This window comes from Excalfactoria chinensis, chromosome 4, assembly GCF_039878825.1.
Source record: "Excalfactoria chinensis isolate bCotChi1 chromosome 4, bCotChi1.hap2, whole genome shotgun sequence".
Taxonomy (NCBI): Eukaryota; Metazoa; Chordata; class Aves; order Galliformes; family Phasianidae; genus Excalfactoria; species Excalfactoria chinensis.
This window is the reverse complement of record NC_092828.1, coordinates 63,353,529-63,376,603: the sequence shown is the minus strand read 5'-3', so window position 1 is coordinate 63,376,603 and position 23,075 is coordinate 63,353,529.

The following is a 23,075-nucleotide window of genomic DNA, read 5'->3' as shown; positions in this document are numbered from 1 at the left end:
ATTCTGCCACGACTGTCCTTGTTAGAGAATCACTTCAGTAACATAAGATGTCTGAACCAAGAAAACAAAGCATTCTGAAACAGAGCAGGTTACCTTTCCACACTATGTATTTCATGCACATTCACATTCAAAGACTATCATGCCCAATTAAGCATCTGATTGTATTGATTAATGCCCTTTTGCCTTTAAATACACGTGTCTGGAGTGAAGTCAGATTCTGCCTTTAATTTAGGTATACAATTATTGATTTCTGAAAAAGATTTCATGAATTGTATGTGATCTTTCTTTTCATTTTACTATTTTCTTAAGTACTTCTAATATTTACATTTTCTTACATATTAAATATTAAGATCATTTAAATGCAGAGAATAATTGAGTACTCAGCTAAGTGCACAATAAAGCAGGCAAACACAGTTCTGGATACCTTTGGAAAAAACTATTGCTAAGTAACATGCTTTATGTTTATAAATTATTGATCTGATAAAATTATTGCGCTAGTATACATTTCTGTGTTTTCAATCATTTCTAGTAGGCTCTTAGGAAGAAATGAATGACTCAGGTAAGACATATTCCAAAATACAAAGATGTATATTATCAAGAAAGAATAACTTCCATGGTGGCAACTTTGTTTTATCATAGGAGAGAAAAATAAGGCAAATAATTGTTTTATTTCAATGAGATCTTGTCATGGTTTTATGTTGTGGCTGAACTGTCAAATTTTTCTATATTGCGTATTTACTGTTTAGTGAAGTTTAAAAGTACTTCTATTCTAAATCTCTTCTTTTGAGAAGTGATTGTTTCTTTGGACTTGAGCTTCAAAGCAGAGCTCTATTTCATTCATTTTGAAAGTAGAAAAATCTGCTAAGTGATGTTGTTTCTAAGCACTTAGACATCCGGAAGTGAGACATCTTGCATATAGGAGTTTACACTTGGTTATGTTGGTCTGAATACACTTCAAATAGTACCTTTATCACAGCTTGACAATTTCAGAAGGGATCCATTTTATGTTTTACGTGCAAAGTTAAAATGCTATACCACTCAAGCCAAACAATATGCACAATGCACACAATGGCTAATCTCTACTAAATTCATTAGAAATTTTATGAATCCATAATTATTTAAATTAAAGAAAACCATTTATACTGATAATCTCAAATAAATATTGTGCTAACCATATTAAATTGCATTGTAAGCCAATTGCTTAGAAATACTTCCTACTACAAACATGATGTGAATAGTCATACAACAGAGTCAAGGAGACTTTTTAACATATAAAAATTGTATTTCATGGAGAATGTGTTTTACTATGATCAACAGATACTGCTGGTGAGTTAAAATATATACACATATAGCATTAAATTATATAATAAAATATTGTATATACATGATAGTATATATATGACAGATATGTAGAGAGACAGATAGGTAGATAGATGCGAGTTCAAACTTGCTTACTGTAGCAGTCCTCAGAGGAAAAATCCACACTGCAAAATTCCTACAAGAATCATATACCCTATGGAATACCATCTGGATATACTAGATGGTAATGTGCAACATGGCTACAGATGCAAAACAAAGCTAGTCACTCATTTAAAAAAATAATTCAACGCAGTCTTCTCTCATGACACATTAAATATGATGGGCAGAAGTGGCAGGGTGCTAATTACTCTAGTGATGTGATCCATTTTCTAAATAGTGAAAGCATCAATAATTCATCTGGAGTGGCTGCTAAAAAATTTAATGTCTGACAATCCATGCTCAGAAAACACAAAGATAATCTTTGGTGCCTACTAGTTGGCATTCAGAGACTTCCTTTTCATTATAAAATATAAATGCATTGTTCCTACTTGAGGCAGTTTAGTTTATGAAAGATGGCAGATGTATAAAGTGTCTAGCTTTGATTGTTTGAGGTAGGAAGGCAGAGCCCAGCAGACAGAAATGCAGATGTCAAATACTTAATGAAAATGAGTTTTACAAATACATTTAATAAAGTCTGAATGGTTTCTGCTAATAGTAGCAGCCCAATTACATGGAATTGAGCACAGCTATCTAAATACAAAAATACAGGATAATCAGGTAGTTCTGCTGACTGGATATTACACTTCCAGTTAAGAAAAAACCCTTGCTTATTCAAAAGAGCTTAATTGGCAACATCAACAGTTCATGAAGAGAACATTAATGACTACAAATTCAAAGTATATTGCAGAAATGAAAAGGTAATGTGTTATCTTTGCTTACATGAATTTCTAACTTATTTTTGTCCATTGCTACAGAAATACAAATAAATGATAAAAACTGTTTATTTAGCACTGGCAGAAAATAATAAGCAGAAATATACTGTTTGAATGGGGACAGTTAGAAAGGCGTTGCTGTATCTCTCAAAGTAATTATAATAATAAAAAAAGATAGAACATAAGTATCTGTATGAGCTCCAGCTCCAAAGAAAAGCCTCTGGTTCAGCTATTCACAGGTATTTAGGCACTCAACTCCAGTTCTAATAACTATGTTCCCTTAAATTAGTGACAATTAGATGGTCAAATAGGAATTAGATTCTTAAATGGCTTTATAGATATGGGCCTGTGTCCTAGACTGAAAAAGGTTAAAAGCTTCAATTAGAATGTAAGTGGGTCGTAATCTAACAGCACAACTACAACAAAACGGGTTTAGCAATGCTATTTCTCTCCTTAACTGCTCAAACGAAATTTTAATGAAGACCTTATGAAACAATCTCACCATACACAAACTGCTTAAGCCCTCAAATCCTTGAATCATCAATATTTCAGTTCCCAGGATTTTTCTCACAGTAAGCCAACAGAGAGAGATCTATGTTGCTTTCCTTTACTAAAAATTTAGATTGATCCCTAAGAAGATACTTCACCTTTGAACATTCTTGCCTCTGAGAACAAATAATTGAATTTGATCAGTTATTGTTTGTAAGTTAGTTGCTGAGACTACACTTGAACTACTTGCCACATTGTACTTATGCGGTATTTTTGCATTGTTTCTGTGACATTATCAGAAACAATGCACTTCTCATGTGAGTCACTGTAATACATTTAATCTTAGACATCAGATTAATTTCTCTCCCAAACATGAGCTTCCTATATGCAAGGAGTAACAATCAGTCCAAGGCTTAACATCTTATAGAACTACTAGAGATGTGAAAATATTCAGTTTTAGGCTTGGAGAGGAAGTTATTTTCTCTTACTTAACTATACATACTTTTAGGGTAGCTCAAACTAAAAATTCAAGACATTATGCAGTTATTCACTTCTCAAAACTTTGAGGGAAAACAAAAAACACAAATATTTGATTTTCTGAGAGTGGGCCAGGAAAATACAGAAACATTTTCTCAACTGAAAACTTTACTCAGAACAGCTTATATGAGAAATGTTGATCTTGTAACACTCATCTGCCACACAGCCAAAATCTAAATGGGTTCTGCACATATCAAAAACTGTATCTGTGAACTCTACCAGAAGAACAGTTCTCAAGGAACTGTCAGTCATGCCAGGAAAGCCACAGGAAATATCTTTCCAAATTCAACTTGTAAAATGAAATATAAAAGACATTCACAAAAGGATATATAACTCCTAAACTACAATTAATGTACCTAATTTTATTGCAAGTAAACCATCCTCAAAAATTTACAGCATATTTGAAATACTTAAAGAAATTAATTCCTATGTTTTGTTTAGAGATGATACTTTAGCATGAATTCCTACCAGGAATGTCCAGCCTCTACAAAAAATAGAGATATCTTTTCATGCTTTCAGATTATTTATTTATTTTAATTTAATCTTGAGAACTGTTTTATATCCTTACCATACTCTGTTTTGTTAGCAGTCCACTCTATAAATATTAGATATTATGTTGGGAAGACTAAATATCTATGTCAATAGAGGGAGAAACAAAAACTTAAAAAGTCTCATCTGAATAGAAAACACAGAGATGAAAAAAATGAGATGCCCACTAAACCACTTGCTGTGATCCTGTTACCTCTGACAAAGTAAGCAAGGTCAGAAAAGGATAGGTCATCCAAGAAAGCTAGCAGATACTAGCTTTTGAGACTACTTATTGTTTGTAGGGCAAGACTAATACATGAGAAACATTTCTGGAGATACCAAAATATACACAGGATAGCAAACATGAATTCTCACTGTAGTTGATTCAAGAACTCCAACATTATCTATGGAGAAGTCCAGTATTTCCAAAGTCAGAAAAAAAAATTGATCAAGAGTGGATACAGTGGAATTCAGTAACAAGACCAAATAACATCATATTAAATTAATTGTTTCATTATGATAGAATTATACTGTATTTATGTGGATATTTATACTATATGGAATTATGTTAATATGTCTGCATATTACCTATGTCTAAAGGTATCTGGGTTTGTAAGGTGGAATTAAACAAAGATGATAACAGACATTCAAAACGTTGTTTATAAGGAAAAACTCACCGATATGAATGTCTTCACTGGGAAATGCTGAGGCAATCTCTACCAGGGAGCAATCTCCAAGAGAAATGCTGACTTAGTGGTGGTCAGCCCTTAAATGAGGTCTAGAGGAGGTGGAGTCAAGCTGCACCCCTTCCAGGAGCACAGCTAAATTACTCTCACCTGTGCTCCCACAGCTGACCCGACACTTGCCTCAGCTGATTAATCAGAGGTTCAGGCTGTGATTACCAATTTCCCATACAGGGTTTTAACTGAAAATATCGTAACATTCCAAAAATAATGTATACCATTTTTTCCCCTTGAAAAAAAAAGTCCATAAAGATTCCAAAATTAGTAATCCAAGTGTTAGGAATGCTAGACTCTGTCCTGCATTCATTTTGGTGGAAGGCTTCTGCAAGCACAGCTTGCAATTCGAGCTTAACTCACAATAATTTCCAGAAGGCATTTTATAGTTTGCAGCAGCCCAAATCCACCATCACCTAGAATACTACCTGCTGCTGCCTCAGGCTTTTCTAGCACAGGTTACTTGGTCTTTACTGGTCATTACTTAGCACTGTTGATGAAATCTTAATAACTTTTAAATTATCTTTAATGTTGCTCTTTTCTCAATTTGCAGATTAAACCCATTGTGCCTGTTCAAAGTCCTGTTTACTTGGATATTTTTAAGATATCTCTTTATTTTGTTATTACCTGCTAAAGATGAATTTAAAATGCAACAAGTTAACTGAAAAGTTCCTATTGTCCAATTACCAGCTATCATACAGTTTGAAGACTTATCTAAATAATTTTTTTAAATTATTTTCCCCCCTGCAGTAGTTGAAACATTTACTGAGTAAATATCTGCCTTTTATTCCTCAGCAGGTGGTTAAATCTTTGCTTTTGTGATAACTCTAAAGGTCATCTTCATCAGGCAGCGTTAAAGAAAATCATCATTCATAGATGTTTGTTTCCATAGCAGACTAGAGAGGAGCCATCAGAATGTTACTGTGATTTTGTTACCTTTGGGGAGCTTTTATTATTTAGCTGTCATCATTAAAAATTGAAAGCAGTGGATTGGTGAGGCAAGATTAAACAGAGTTCCTACCCCTACTTATATGATAAAACAATTTTGAAAAGGAGGGTAAGGGGGGGGGGTGGGGGGGTGGGGAGTGGAAGAGGTGGAGAAAAGAGTAGATTATTAAAAAAGTGATGAGATAAAAGCCATGTATGAAGCCTTTTTAAGATTTTCCATTTTTATTCAAAACTGGATTTCTTATTCATTTCAAACTTTATACCTGCAAACACTTGGTAGGAAGTAGTCAATGCTGGCCAATGAAAAATACTATTAAGAAGAATATACCCAAAACCTTAACCTTTCCCAGGTTTAGACACTAATTTATAGGATGTAGAAAGGGCCCCCCTGAGAGATTAGGTTTCTCAGCCTACACCTTTTTGTGCTAGGTATCTAACAGTTTTCCATATTAAAGTAATGTAAACAAAACAGAACATAAAACAAACATCTCTGTTCACCTATCTCTCACCTTTGTGGGTTTTGCAGTTCAGTAGATAAAAAATTCACAGAGGAAGTGAGACATGTGTGTTCAGCCAGAACTGGGAAGGAGCAGAACATGCTGCAAAAGTCCTCAACAGTGCTCTGAGTCTTAATTTCTTCCTTCTAGGCAGCTATGGACTAATATCAAAACCATTGGATGGCACAGGGAAGAATACAAGACCTGTACATTTAAATTAATCATTCATATTTACCTGTTAGCTAAACTGATTCTTTCTAGCCCATTAATTAAGTTTCTGAAGTTGACTGTAGCTACCTAGAATTTTTCTGTAGTTGAAGGAGAGCAAGCAGCACCTGCTTCTGCAGCAGCCAGTGCCCAAGGGGCTCTGGAACATCAGTGCCTACCTGTGGAGCAGATGACAATTTTTCTCACAAATTAAACTCCTGAACTACATACTTGAAGTAGTGGGAATGCAACTGAGCTAAAGGATCTCTAAGCCAACATCACTTCTCTCATATTATCCAGGAATGTTCACATGTAGTGAGCTGAGGTCCATTCCATTCTGAAGAACTTCACGGTGTCAGTGGTCAGAAAATTCATTTATTTAGCTATCTAATGAATACTAGTGAATGACAGAATATATATGTGTATGACATTATTACTTTTTATAATGCACCTGCCAATCATGTATAGTGTAGTATAAAGTTCCGCCAACTCACAAACAAATATCCATTCCACATGCTAGCTGGAAAGTACACCACCACATTCTGTATCTGCCTCAAGATATATCAAGAAACATAACAACTACAAATCTTACTTGCCTATATTTGAGAACAAAATCAGTTTGTAAGCCACTGAGAAGAAAGTCAATGTATTCCACATATGAAAAAGTTTGATGTTTGAAGGCTTAAGGTTTCTTGGTTTATCCTGCTATATGATGTTAAAATCTTGGAGCTGCTAATTACACTATTGCTGAAACAGTAGATGGTCTGTCACAGAAAACAAACAAACAAACAAAGTAGTAAAGACTAAACCTTCATTTCTCCAGTTTACATGGATACCCAATGGTCAGCTTGAATGTAAAACGCCAGCCTTCATTTAAGATCTGTATTCTGTGCACAGAAATAAAGAATAAAAATTCATTCAGAATATTTTAAATCCTAACTATAAAAAGCTGTGGGTGTTATTTCAGACCATGGCTAACAACTGCAGTTAACTATTACTGGTTTATGATTACAGCTTCAACCAGAAAGCCTTGAGTTTTGACAGTGATCATCTGTTACACATTTATCCACAAGCTTTTGAACTAGTATGTTTCAAGGCATTCAGCAATATGAAATCTTGAAAATTAAAATACATCATGTACTGCTTTGAAGCAAACAAACAAACCAACAATGATATCTGTAGTGCAAGCTGCAAGAAAGTAAGTTAAAATGTTAAGATCTCAGAATGTTTTCTCCAATTTATCTCCTGCCTGCTCAACTTTTGAGAATGCAAAACAGGCCGAACAGATCTGTCTCATTTATCTTCATCCTTCCAGGTTTGTCAGTTCTGCTTTTTCATTTTTAAATAAATCACAGAAAATGAGATGTTTTGGGGCTGAGAGGTCAGTGGCCAATATCACTGCTCTGTATTACCATGTGTTCCCAAAATGTGGAAGCATGACTGAGAAACTTAAAAAAGCATTCCTAAAAAAATACACTACAAATCTCTAGCTGCAGCCATCTGGATCAAGAGCAGCGCCTGTCATGAACTTACATATCTCAGACTCTGAAAGCTTTTCAAGCTGAATAAATTCACATCTGTCAGTGGAACAGGCAGACTTTTATGCAGTGGAATGCAACATGGCAATTATATGCAATTGAATTATGATTAGAGAGTCGTATCTAGTGAGCTTACAGTAATGTGGGACAACTTTTTTCTGGAACCGAGAGAAATGAAAGGCACACTCTAGAATGGAGACGGATGTAAGGTCTGCTGGTAGCTCCTCCTTGGGAACTTGTCCCTTCCCCAGGAATGGCTTCTGTCTGGCATGAACCAGGCACAGCTGCCTGCTGCTGCTCCCAGGAAGCTGCTCATGTTTTTGAGGCCCAAGAGCAATCATTTGGGGTTCTTGGCTACATCTTTGCTGAATAAGATTATCTGTTTTCCTTTCTGCATTCCTTCATAATATACAGATTATATAAAAAGCAAGATACATCCTGTTCCTGAATGCTGATACCCAGTGGAAATTTGAGTCAGCAACATGCTCCATGCCTGCTGAGCTTATTTCAGAGTATAGGCAGATACCGCAGGCAGTGTGATGGAAGCTGCAGTCTGAGAGTCTGACCTGAATTTTCACATGAATGGGGCAAACCTTATCAGTGCAGTCAGCATCAGGAAGAAATTTTTCACAGCAAGGGTGGTTAGGCCCTGGAACAGACTGAGCAGAGAAGCTGTGGATGCCCCACATGTGGAGGCATACAAAGCCAGGATGGATGGAATCCTAGAAAACCTGATGATGGGGGGTTGGACTAGAAGATTTTTAAGGGTCCCTTCCGGCTCCAACCATGCTCTGGTTTTAGGTACATTCAGTGTGTGGACAGACTTGCCATTGGAAAAGGAGCAGGATGGAAGGGAATGCAAACCCCTGCTGTAGCACGGGTTGGCTTGCTGATCACTTGGTAATGAGATGGGTCTGAGTTGTCAGCAATGTTAAGGTGTCACACACACTACATGCTGCTTACATACCTAAGCATTCTCAATACAGAATCACCTTACTTTTACATTATCTTATCTATCTCCTATGGCACTGTCTCTTCTTTTGCTTCCTCAGAGTTGTGATTCACTGTATTAAATCTTCATCTTAACGTATATATGAAAATGAATATGATATGAGGTTCTAAGACAAAGAGGCAAATAAAAAGCAAAGAAGCAAATAAAAAGGCATATTTTACTTATTCTCTTTTCACTGTAGGGAAAATTGATATTTATTTATGCCAATCCGAAGAAGAGTAAAGGACAAAGTATTCAACTCTTTTTTTTTTTTTTAGAAATTACAACAATTGTGTTTCTAAAGTTTGGATATTTAACAAAGAAGTGCTTTTAACTCAAAGAAGCTGATCAAATTTATCTACCTCCAAAACATCTAACATCTTTATGAAAGCCTTGGCTTTTAAGATATGAATGCCATTATAGATGAGCATGGCACAGTCTTATTCATCTTGACAAGTTCAAGGCAATGATGGATGATTGCTGAGAGAAAATCTGTCACTACAGTTTGTACAGTACTGATGAGAAGTGCCAGTAAATAAGCCATTGAAAAAGTATGCAGAAACACTGAAATACTGTTGCATGGGTAATATATATATATATATAATCATTTTTAATAACTGTCATCAAACAATGCTAAGCTTATCAGCTGTCATAACAGAATGACAATAGATTATGCACAAAGATGTAGTCTTATAATTTTTAAAATGAGCCTTGCATAAAAAGCAAGAAATTAAAAGCTAGTATCTCTTCTAAAGTCCCTTTTTGTTCCTGTGTAGACCTGCATGAGGTAATTGCCTGGTAAAACAACCAGGGTGCTTTGTAACATTTTCATCAGTTTAATGAGACGACAATTGAATTACCATCAAGTTAAAAATGATTATGTGAGTATAACTGGCAAATTCCTGTGAACTTCTACTTCTGTTATTTGACTAGCAACATCCTGCAGGAACCAAGCTGGTGCAATGAAATGCTCTCAATACTGCATTTTTAAATAATTGATGTTAACAGCAGATGTTCCCCAGGCACAAGGAAAGCAGAGTGCATCTGTGCTGAATGGGGCTATTGGTTGGTGTGCTCTGAGCTGCCCTAAACTCCAGACTGAGAAGTAAAGTAGCTGAAACATCCTTAATTTGAATTTCGGACAGCGTGCTTCATTCTGCAGCCAGGATGGGCTGAGGAGATACAAGCTGGCTCCTGCTGTCCCCTCCTACAGCTCAGCTGATAGTCAGGACCTTGTCAGTTAGCAGAAACACATTCAGGACCTAACACAGGCTTGTACTATACCCTATGCAAAGGGAGAACATTGCTGCAGCTGGAGAGCCAGAACTATGCCCATAACAAGTATGAATGGTGATTCTGTGCTGCGATTGGGGTCATAGACTGCTACATCTTACTTTGAAAACTGTTAACTTTTTTTCATTCAAGGGTGACTTTATGCAGTGCTGTTCTTTTTAGGACATGCTAAATTAATGAGTTCAGGACAGTTACTGTTCTAAGAAACTTGTTTATTCCATAGCTGTTAAGTAATTAGCATCATGAAGAAGACTGGAATCTTCAAAAGTAACTTTGAAAGTGATTTTATTAAAAAAAATTAAAAAATGACATTTTCATCCCTTGGCTTCTTAATTCTGATGAGAATATTTTGCTTCTTGACACTGATGGCAGAAAACTCCAGCCACTTCAGTCAGGCCACAGTTACCTTTTTTTACTGAGTAAATGTTTCTAAGTCTAAAAAACAATATAAACTTCTGCTATTTTCACACAGTTTTTTTGTTTGTTTGTTTTTGCATTTCTGTCCTTGTGTCAACACTAAGTATATGAGTTCAAAGTGATCTCACAGCCAGAAGATACTGAAGCTGTTTTTGGCAATGGTAAGTATAAATCTCCATAAAATTTGCTTCTCTGAAAGTCACCACAAAGTCATTTACAAGATGGGTCTAATTATGTGATTCTTCCAAGTGCATCAGGGAAATTGTGTGAAAGCTACTCAGTTATGTCCTCTTAAAGCCATGTTTGTGCACTTTTATTTAAAAAAGCCAAAATATGTGCTTGTCTTGAAAAATGGCTCAATATCTGTTCAAGTTACATAAACTCCCTCCTTTGGAATCCTTCTCAGGACAGTTGTTGCCCATTTCCCAAACCTTGGGGCCCTGCTGCCACATAGTTACTGAGCTGTGCAATGGGAGCGGCTGCAGCATCACCATCCCAGGGCTCCATGAGACAGGTTTAGAACTGAGTATCACTGTACGCTCTTCTGGTCCATGCTAATGGTCACAATAACTCCCACAAACATGTCAGATGAGAAGTGAGCTATCACCCTACTAGTAAGAAAAAAATCACCAGTGGGCATATACAGGCTTTCATATTTAGTTCATAAAAATTTAAAGACTAAAGTTTGTCTTCAGTGTAAGCAAGAGGAGAATTTGGCCAAAGGCTATAAAACTTGTGTATTAACAATAAAAATGTGAATATCAGTATTAAGTCATTGCTATGTTTCTGGAATGTGGGGAATTTTATGTCAGACGAACAGAAGACAATCATCAAAAAGAAATCTAAAACTGCATGGGAAGTAAACTTAATATTGAAAACAAAATAAAGCAAGAACTGTGTCTAAAAAGCTTTTGTAAAATCCTATACAGACGTACTTTATCTGTGCATAAAGGGATTACACATACTAAAATCAGGATCATAGAGTATCCACATGCAGTGGAATCTCATCTCAGCTAGCCGTTACTTTTTGCTGCCAGCGATGAGTCCATCTGGTTTACAGCAGTCCCTAGGAGATCCTTGCCTTGTCAACTTCACAGCAAGTGGCCCGTGCAACATGGTGAGGGTTTAAACTGAAAGTACTTTGGAGACATGCAGTAGGATGCCAGGCACTTCTAAATTCTGTCAGAATCCTTGTTCTAAAGGTTGCCAAAGCAATATTTCACAACATTTCACAATTCATATCAGCAAGGGTTTCAAAACAGAGTTTAAAGGAAGATTATGTTACTCTGTTAGCATGAATCACTGTTGATCCAGGAGTCTAAGGCAGAAGGAATGTAAATTTGTGTATTTGGAGTTTCATAGATGGAAACTCAGCAAGATGATAGTCTGAGAAGAAAATATAACAGATATAACCTATTAACTGCAGCATAATCTCCTTTGTCCCTTCTGCCTCCAGCTGACAAACTACAGGCATTCTCATAGGAATTTGGGGGCAAAGACCTGTTTCCAAAGCATAGTGAGCTCTCTGAGGTTTCATTTTTTGGAGAATGAATGTCAAGTCCACAAGTTACAGCAGTCAACTCTTGTCACCACTGCTCTTTCTCACTTCAAATATCATCAGGAGGAAATTTGACCTTTGATTTCAGAAAAAAGACTGTTCCAGTGTCTGAAGACTGTTCCAATATCTGATTGAACCCTGAACGGACAATAGTCTAGTCCTAAGAGTCTGAACTTCGAATTGCACTTAAGCATGTAACATGATAATCATACTGTTATCTAAATCATACTGTTATCTAAATCTATGCAACAAACTACTTGATTTTTACTGATCTAATGCATGATGGCAAACAGAATCTCAGGAGTGATTATGGAAATGGAGATAATAATTCATATACTTTCCTTTGAGAGGTGGAATGACAGATATGTTTAAATATAGCTTATCTTCAGTTGGTATGAAGATGATGCTCCCCTGAGGAGGGGCACTGACTGCAAAGTGAAAAATTATAAGTTTTGTCTTATTTAACTAAAATATAAGAATATATTAATTGCAGTGAAAGTCATGTTGTATTTATTTTGAATATATTCGTTTTTTAAAAAGTTTCTAGTTCTTGAATTTCTGTGCACTCAATAAAAATATCATATTAGTTTACATACCCTGTAAGCAACTGGTACATTTTAATAACCCAGAAGCAAGTTCTTGTAGGGTTTTGTGAAACGGTGCATCTCTATACCTGATTATCCTTGCATTTATTACATGAAGCAGTCTTCTAAAATTCTGCAGGCTAAAATGCCTTTCAGCAGAGTTTAAGGTCTAGAATGGGGAACTCGGAGCAGACCCTTACTCTAATAAATCCAAAAATTGAACCCATAACTAATTAGGAAAGATCACCTTCTGCAGTAGTATCTCAGCTACGCAGCTAAGCCAATTTTCATAATTCTTTTCCCTATGGTTTAAGAGAATGGTGTTATTACCATTCCCTTGTGACTCCATTAAAATATACCAATTTGGTCTTTCAGACAAAAACAAAGATATCTCCTTTAGGAGCTGTTCCTGGAGGTCTGAGAAATTAAAAAGCCCTTCAAAATTATTATTATTTTTTACCAGCTAATTTTCACAATATTTTCAGTACTGTCTTTAATCTTTTCCACGTGACCATGAAAGAGAGAAGTATTGACGAGTCTCACAAAGCCCTGCAGCTCAGCATGCTTTCAGGAACCCAGCTCAAAGTTATCTTTATGTCCCCATGAGATGAGTCTGAACTGTAAGTAAAATTTGGATATTAAAATGCATGGCCTTTCCTACAGCTGTTATTGCTCTGCCAGTGTTTCCATTTAATAGCTCCCGATAAAAAAAAAAAAAAAAAAAAAAAAAAGCACCACTGGTAGCAATTACCTCTGCATCTATTTCAGCAGTCAGCATAATGAGCTCTGCTCTTCAGACACAAGATACCCTGTACAGAGCTGTCCCACATGTGTCTGAAAGGTACTGGCCTTAAGGCTAACAGCTTGAATGTGAGGAACAGTGATTCCTACTGTTTGTGGGGTTTTTAAATGCCATTGAGTTGTTTTTTCAAGCAACTTCATGATCTTTGATGCTGGCTAATCGATATTCTGCTACATATTTTGCTTTGCCTAAACATATTTCCTTAAAGTAAAACACTACCAGCAAACTTTTATTTACGTGTTACAACATGTGTCTAACTCAAGAGCAGGGCCATTTAGCTATTAAACAACATTATGTGAATAATATTTTTGCATGTGATCCTCAATAGAGCATCAAGAAAATCCCAGAGGATTTAAAAAAATTAAAATTCAAGTCCTCAGGGAAGGAAATAATGTTTCTTAAATTTTCTGCAATTTTTATTTAATTTTTAGCAATAAAAACACTGTATGAGACCATTTCCATGGTTTCTAAGCGACAATATATATTCTAAAATTGGTATTACTAGGAGTAATTTGAATAGCATCACTGTGGACTCCTTCATTACATAGAACTCATTAAGTCTCATGCTTGGAGGGACATAATAAGGGCTCCCAAAATAAATAAGAAATAATATTACCTATTATTATTATTGGTAGATTGTTGCTGGGGATTAATGGTAAAATAGGTCTTACTAGATGAACTGTTGAAGAAAAAAAAAAAGAGTATTAAGCAGTTGCTGCAATGAAAGGGTTATCTAAACAAAGATCTGAATAATGAAAGTATCTTACATATATAAAGTATATTGTTGGGCACCATCAAAATAAAATGCAAATGAAATGCGAGAAGCATATCTAAAAAAAGAAACAAATAATATCGGTATCAGCCTCATAGTTTGTGTCAGCAATATGCTGCATTGCTGGACCAGCAGCTTTCTTTCTACAGATGTTTTCCTTTGACCTTTTTAGTCTGGCTCTTATAAAGAGGCAGTTGTCAAATTCGCAACAAAGACGAAAAAATATGATCCTATCACATATTCTTACTACACTGTCTTCCTTTCTTGTTGTTTTCCATGTCAGCACTATTTTCTATCAAATTAGTCTTCTAATGTGATTTGTAGAATAGTAGAAGAATTACTGCAAGGAGTAAAATCAATACAGTAACATAACTTGGCATGCCTGCCTCTACTTGAAAAACTCATGCTTTTAATTCAATCTTGAGCTACAGAGTACTGTTCTCCTAATTCCCAGATCTCTTATAAGATTAAATAATTATTTCAGGAGTATTTTTATTTAGTATTCAATGCTATTATCATTAGCCACTACACAACCCCAAATATTCTGCCCTTAACTGAACTTACCAAAATGAGCTGTAACATCTGTCATTAATAGTAATTATGAAGTGAGTCATTCCACAGATGGGTAAGAGAAATCTCTAAAATGCCTATCACACTCCTGAAAGGAGACTTAAATTTCGCCTATAGGTTTTCTTATGCTTGTGTTTGTGTAGCAGTCTTAAATCTCTAGATTAATATACTCACAAACCTTCTCTTAGTTACCATCAGCTAATGCTCTAAATGACACTTCTGAGTCATAATCCTTCCCTTAACAGCTCCTCAGGACTCAATTTTAATGATGTTGTTGGGTGATCTAAATTCAGTTTTCCATAGTTAGTGTAGATATTTAGATTATGATTAAGATGCCCAGTGTTCTCTGATACATTCTCCGGGAACAATCACCCTCAAGGAGGCGAGAATAGGGCAAAGGACACTCACATGGTTCTGCAGCGGTGGCTGTAGGCCAAGCAGGATATTTTAATATGTCTGAACAGTAACCAGATGCCAGTGATTAGGGCAAGCAAATTTCACCTTTTGTAATGAAAGCAAAGATGGAAGAATAAAGGAACTTGGCCTGCTTGCTCACCTTCAAAAAACTGTCTTTTCCAAACGTTAAAGAATATGGAACACTGAGTCCACAACAGGACAAATAGAAACCTTGGTTGTGTGTACCTGGCAATAGCTGATGATAAGTAGGAAAGAGCCTGTGAGTATCTAGAAGCAGATACACATGAAGTGCACATAGAACACAGTGGAGAAAAGTTAGCAAGGTGCAGGAATTGTAATTGAAGACTGATAAGACAGCAGAAATTTAGAATTATATTAGAGATATCTTCCTGATCTGGACAAAAATCAAGTTGTCATATTAGCCTTTCAAAAGCTGCATTTTGATCCCTATTGTTTGAGACCCTGTTGTTCGAGTGGATAAAGCTTGGAAGGCTTTATGGAGAACAACCTTGCACCAGAAAAAAATAGAGACTTCTTGACCTGACAGACTTTTTCCCAATTCTTCTCACTATGTTCTATACAAGAACATCTGGAGGCAAATTTTCTCCAGCAATTTACTTCATTAACAATGTGATTCTTCTGTATCAATTACTCTCTGAGCTTTGTTCACCATTCTTAAGATCAGTTTGGTTTGTGTACAGAGATACAGTTTTCACAGGAACTGAGAATCAGGGGATGAAAGCAACTGAAGTACATATCACTTCAAAAGTATTTTGCACACACCTCGGGATTCACATGAGACGTTGGTGGGCGGCATAGTATCTCATAGGTCCAAGCTCTTAGGTAGCCTATAGTTTCCTGACAGATAAACCAGTTCTCTTGACTTATTAAAGATATAAAACACAGGGAGAGGCCAGAAAGTGAACTCTGCTTCCTATGTTCACCTTTGTTTCTCATACAGGAATTTCTCCTAGTGTGAAGACAAGATTTTCAAGCCTGTGAGGAACAACAGTAAGCAAGCTAAGAAGCACACAGGTTGCAGGTAATGTGCTTCAGCTTCTCATACAGAGGCAAGCTGTCTCTAAGAATTCACTAACTTTTCAAGATGCTCAGCTGCCCACAGAATCTTGATCCGTGCTTGTGTGCCAGGGCTAATGGACAGCTGGGCAGCCACTTGTCCCAGTGCCCACCAATGACTCTTAATTCTTGCTGAGTTTCTGCAGGCTGCACAGAGCAGAGCCAAAGGCTTCTACCCCTGCTTCAAGTAATCATCTATGATTCACCTGTCTCCAAAGTCAATGGCAAAGCATGGCTTTAAAAAGAGCTATCTATATTCATATCTAGTAAACTGTACTGTGACAAGGTATACAACAGTCCATACTAATTAACTGCTAACATGCTCCATCACACAGTTTTAACCTTTGTGGAGAGAATTTCTCTCCAGCAACACCATGGCAAAACAAAAACTGCAAAGTGGGGAAAGGCATCTTACTTTGGTGGAAAGACAGTTTGGTCATACAGATGCAGGCCATACTTGCCCTCAGCTACCTTTGATAAATAATACAGGTGTTACTGACAGAATTTTAAGGACCTGAAGAGACAATACAGCTGCTTCTATAAGCATTTTCTTTCTCCCAGTTGAATACTAACACTTGCTGAGAGTGAGACATCCCTGAATCTCTGTGAATTGAATAAATGTGACTCTCACGTTCGGATGCTAAATGAGATATACTATGGACAACAATAAGTATGGTAAATAATAGTTTTCATTAGCAAACATTATTAAGTTTGTGGATTTGTGTATTAAAGTCAAACCAGACTACGGAGGGTACATAAGCAATTAAAAGCAGAATTGGGCCTTAAGCTACCAGAGTGTTGTAACTCATGACTTCCAAGTTACTTTCACAGAACAGAACAGCATTATTAATATTAAGGCTAACCTTTGCAGGACAGTACTGAATCTCATGCTTCAGGGCACAAGCTACCATAAACCCAACACAGAAAAGTAATCAGCTATGAGTATCAAGCCCAAACACTTTCCTCTGAAGACTTGGTGCTTGCCATGACAATCAATCTGATTATCTGTTTCCAGACAATTTAGGTATTTACTTTTTAAAAGAACTCTCCCCAGATTAAAATTCTGTATACACTTTCAAACAGAGCCTACTGTTCAGTATAGCAATGATTTTAAACTCAATTTAATGCAAAAGTATGACACACCACTTCTGTTGCAGCCAGCCTTTAAATGATGCAATATAATAAGAAAATTGCCTTCTGTATAGCCTGATAATTAATTATATGAGTAGTCAGGCAATTTTCCAGCTACGTTTTAATCTGTGAAAACATTTTAATCACCTTTAAGTTGGTAGCCCCCATGCAAGTATTGCTCATGTAAGGTGAATTTCAGTTTTGTTTATAATTTCAATCCCTTTTAATTGTCTCATCTAAATGTACTTTTTTTTTTTTTTTTTCTTTAGCAGTGGCATAAGTAGTTATGAACGAATGGTATACTTTAGGGTCTTTTTTTTTTTTAGTACAAGTCACCTGTGAATTATATTTTCCTTAATACTTGATTGAAGACCTACCGTTAGGAAGACTATAATAAATATGACTTGTTATCAGAATACAAATGGAATATAAACCTATGCTTTAAAACCGAGTAGACCTCTGGGAGGAGTTAGACCTTGATATATATTAGGTCCCTGAAGAATGTAAGGCTGTGACAAACAGTTCTCATTACCTATGCTCTATGTTTTATCTGTTGTAGACTTCAGGGCAGACAGTCATATAGTTACGATGAGCTCATTATGAAGTAAGAGAGGTAGATACAATCCAATAAACACTTATACAAACTTATCTTCATTCAAAGAAGAATTTGAATGCTCAGACTTCTTACAGAAATTGTCATGAGTTCATTAACAGAAGCAGTGATAATATTTTGGTTGGAGGGTTGTTACTGCAGCCATCACTCACAGCAAGTTATCTCTCCCCTGAGCTCCTCAGATGGGAGTGAAGCTGAAGGAATGACGGCTCCTGATAATTTTCTCACCTGAAAACACAAATTTAGCTCAACTATAACAGATTGCGTAACTTCATCACCACACCAAATTACTTCATTAATTTCTAGCAGCAAACCTTTTAATGGCCGGAGAATTCTCCATCTACTGTTGCAGGATGGTAGGACTTCCCTGACTACTGCAAAATCACCAGCATCAGCTGTATGCATCTCTGGAAGAGCCCAGCACTCACCAGTGAGCATGGCCAAGTAACCTGCATGGAAAATGGGGTGGAGAAAATTGTTCTGTCAAAATAATATAAAAAAAGAAACCAATAAGAAACGCTCTATGCACGAAGTTGCCTTAAAGCAGGGTGGTGAGAAAACAAGAAGAGTTTCATCACAGAATGTCTAAAAGGCAGATGAGATCTCTTCTATATCAAGGTTTCAGCAGTTTGCCAGACAGTGGCTTGAATGAAAACAGGATCCTGCACTATAAAACAAGGATCCAAACCACCTGCTCATGGGGGCATTTATTAATTTTAATTGCCTGAGAAAGCTCATATATTTCTCTTGTGTTGAAGGAACTTCAGAATAAGTTGTCAGTCACCCTAAAATATTTCCTTTATTTATGTTTTGAGCCACTTTCCTGAGTTGTGAGGAGGCAGAATAGTTGGAGAAGGCTTGCATGTATTATGCTGCTTTGGGCAGACAGCATTTTGGTCTGTATGTCAAAAGAGAATGCATCTTTTGGGAGTTTTCCTGAGTTACTTGTATTTCTCTCCCTCTTTTTCTGTTGTTGGTTGTGTTTGTTTTTTTTGTTTTTTTTTTAAATTTTATTTTTTTTAATTCTCTGCTATATTTTCTAATATTTTACTATCTCACATAGGAAGATAAGAATAGCAGAAAGGTAGAAATGAAGGAAAATCCTGCCAATTCTAAATCCATTAAGATGCCAAAAAAAGCTAGCAGAGGGAAGCATGTGACTTGTAAGCTGCTCTTTAATACAACACAAGGTGACAGTTGTTATCTGAAATATCTCACAGAAAGAAAAAAATGAAACTCCAGGCAACATCTGACTGATGGGAATTTCCATGAGTTTTATGTGTGGATCAAATAGAATGCATTCCTAAAGAAATAGCAAGAAATTAACAGTTTTGTTGTTGTTGTAGTTGTAGAAATGAATGATGCACATTTTTATTTCCAAAGAATAAAACTTAAAAGCATTTGGTTATCACTCCCCCTTCCCTTTTTATCAAAATCTGATATCACAGCCTATTCAGCAAGCACTTTCTACCCTCAGATCAAGTTTTTGCACTTGCCTTTTCAATAGAAATTTGTCCTCCAGGGACCATTTTGTTCTCATTGTGCTACGTCTCAATCAGCAGCCTGTTCGCTGTGGAGACTCAGTTTGAGTTCTTGCTTCATCTAGTCACACTCAATTGAACATAGACTCTGGCGATCATTCAAGGCCACAACTTTCTTCTGACAGCTCTGTGGAAAAAGTCCAAAACTCACGCAGTGTCTGACGTTCCTATTTCCCTGAAATCAGAGTTCTGTACAGTGCAGTGAGATGACCTCCTCTTACTTTCCCTGCCTTACACTCACATTTTGACTTTCTCAAACACAAAGCAAAAATAATCTGTAAAATATGATGCAGCATAATAAACGCAATAACAAAGGTTAGAACAAAGACTGGATACTCACAAAAAGTAGATATGGACCAGTTTGGTATCTTACCACCCTTCAAATACTGAAATGACATAGACTTCTGAGATACTTCAGAGTTCTGTTTCCAAAAATTGTAACTTACTGAATCTGTTAAATAATAAAAAGAGCCAGCTGTTACACAGCAGCCAAGGAACTCCTAAATGCTATATATAATTTATAGCAAATATTTTGTGCCTGGAGGAAAGCAGAGGCACTGCCTATAGCTGAGGTGGTTTGGCACGGCTAGAAGGCATGCCAAAGACCATAAAAATATTTCTTTTAACTTTCTCCTCTAATACTTTCTTACATTACTTTAAAAAAAATCAACCAACCAACCAACAACAACAAAAAATATTCCTAAATAACTTTCCAGAAAACTTTGCAGTCCATTTCATAGCACACCACTGTCTGCAACTGGAAGAGGAACAAACAAGGCCAGTATACAGCATTTAGAACTTAGAATCATAGAATCACCAAAGTTGGAAAGATCTAAAAGATTAGCTTCTTCTAATAGCTGCTGGAAGCCAGTGAGTTTTCAGCCATGAGTTTTAAGATGAGTTTTAAGTCCATGGTGAAAGTTATGCGTGCTAATACACATGTAACTTAATAACATAAATGTCTCCTTTGTGTACATTCTCAAAAGACTTCAGCCTTTTCCCCTCATCCATAACTTTAAATCAGTTTTAGAACCCTTTCATCAGTAAAAAGAAAATTACTGCTTTGAACTTATCAAGCAAAACTGCAGAATAGTGCACAATTACATCTTGAAAATGAATACTAAAAAAGCCCGGGAAGCTCAATACTATAATTTAAGTGTAAAAAGTATTAAGTCAATGCCTTATGTTCTCCCTTCATCAGAAATATCAATTGAAACATGGCAAAACAGAAGAATGGTCCAAATATAGTGGAAATCAACTAAAATAAATTGTGCAAGAGAATAACAGAAGTGTGTTGAAGTTTGGCTGTTCATATGTTGACCTGAGAGGGGAAGGTAAGTATGCTTTATCCAGAACAATAAAAGGGAAATAACAAAGCAGGGATTTTTGTTCTTCCTAGTCCTACCAACAAAAGTATTTTAGAGATATTAAAAATAAAAAATAGAAAACATGCACTAGGTCATGTACTCCACCCCCTTACCAGGCCAAGATATTCTGACTGACATACAAGTCATTTGGAAAAAAACACATTTTTTCATGGTTGCAGTATTAGCTTGCTTAAGTACTTTCACTTCAAAAGTACTGAAATACAAGGTAAAAAATTTCATACTTTTATTCTATTGTTCAGCTGAAGATTTTTTGTAAAAGAAGTTTATTGAGGAAGAAGCATCAGTTCATGCTATGAATACTATTTTTGCAATGAAGGAAGCCTGTTTATTTATTTATAAATGACAGCTTAGATTCTATTAAGTACAGAGTTGTCAGGCAGTGATAACCAGCTGACTCACAGGTACCAGGACCAGAGCATTTCCTGGCAGCAAAATCCTGCCCACACAACCTTTGCAAAGGCAGAAATCAGCCTGAATCCAAACTTTACCATGTCAGGTCAATTTGTAGATTTTTGGTGCTTCCTCTAGAATCACTGAGCTAAAATAAATAAATAAATAAATAAAAATAAAAATAAATGCAGTTTTCTCCCCTTTGGCATTACAAGGATGGACGAGAGTAAACATATCATTTTGCTATATGTTTTTCTAATATCTAAGACTTTTACTGAGGATTTCACCCTCAGCTAATGGTGACCAACCTTTAATGTAAATAGCCAAGCCCTCTAATAGGACATACCCTAGCACGCAGTGGGACGCTAGCTCACAAAGTGGTGCAGAGAACAGTCAGTCTGCATTATCTTCGTCCTGCTGAATGCTCATTATCTTATACAAAACTTCAATAAATAAGCCATTCAATGAAGTATTCTGTGCTTTTTCAGAATGTATACACAATCACTAACAGCAAACATCATACTTTAGTATAGATACTGGGCAGCTATTTTAGTTTGTAAGAAATAGAACTAATTAGCAGGAACTTAAGGAAGCAAACAAGAAAGTTATTACATCTGCTTACAACAGTTAATGATCTAAAGAGCTAATCACCATATACCTAATGCATCCAAACAGCACCCCTGCAACTGCTGATAATTTGTCTTCCCATTTTTAATATGTATGCTTAAAAACATTTACTTCCAGCAGTACAAACAAACCTTCCTGGATCAGAATGATCACTCTGCAAAGCAGGCAAACTAAAAAATACATAAAGCTCTGAAATCACAGAATGAATGCTAATCTGATGTCAGTTTTGTTGCAAGATTATAGGACATGTAAAAAATATTTATTATTCTTCACATAATGTTCAAATGGGGTAATCTGTGAAGACTGAATACTGTGCTGTTGTAGACAATATGCCATTTGTATCTGCAGCTACTCAGAGAACAGAACAATTTTTCCGCAGATTATTTATACAGTACACAGAGAAGAATTTGAAGTGATTGAAGAGGCTGCCAAACACCATACTTTGCCTTCAGGATATAGATGATACCTTTAATATGGGTGAAATACTAATTAATCTTGAACTGTTGGAGGATGATATATTAAAAAAAAAAAAAGTGCCTTAGCCTGACAGCATTTTGGGAAGGCAGACAATTAAAAACTGAGCCTCAGTTTTCTTGGTAGGACAGCCCACATAGAAATAAATAAATAAATACGAGATGAGAGAGTTTAATACACAGCTGAAAGAGAATTTAAGTACCATTTCAAATGTAACTTGAAATTCATTCTCTACTGCAAATATTATAGGTAGCTATAGGGCATCCAGCTGAGCTTGACAGAACCCACTGTTCCAGGCTCTTGAAAGAACATTTAACTGGGAGAAAATACTGCTGTATGCTTTTTACTGTAGTATCACTTCATTGCAATAAATAATCTGCTACTTTCTAACAGATGCAACTTTTATGGCAAATTACTGTTATATTCTTCAATTTTCCCAGAGAGCCATCAAGATGTATGCAGCTCTTAATGGAATGACAGTCATCTTTGCCATTTCACATAGATACATACCTATCATTACCTATTCCTTATCATGTTTAAAATTAGAATACAAATTTCTCAAGACAAGGACTATATCAACATAGCAGTCATGACCTCAGCCTGAATGAAACTTAATTTGAAGATCCAGTGCCAATGACGTGTCATCCAAAATCCTATGTCAGTAGATCAAAGCTGGAACTAGTAGCATCCAACCATCAAACTCCAGCATGGAGCACAG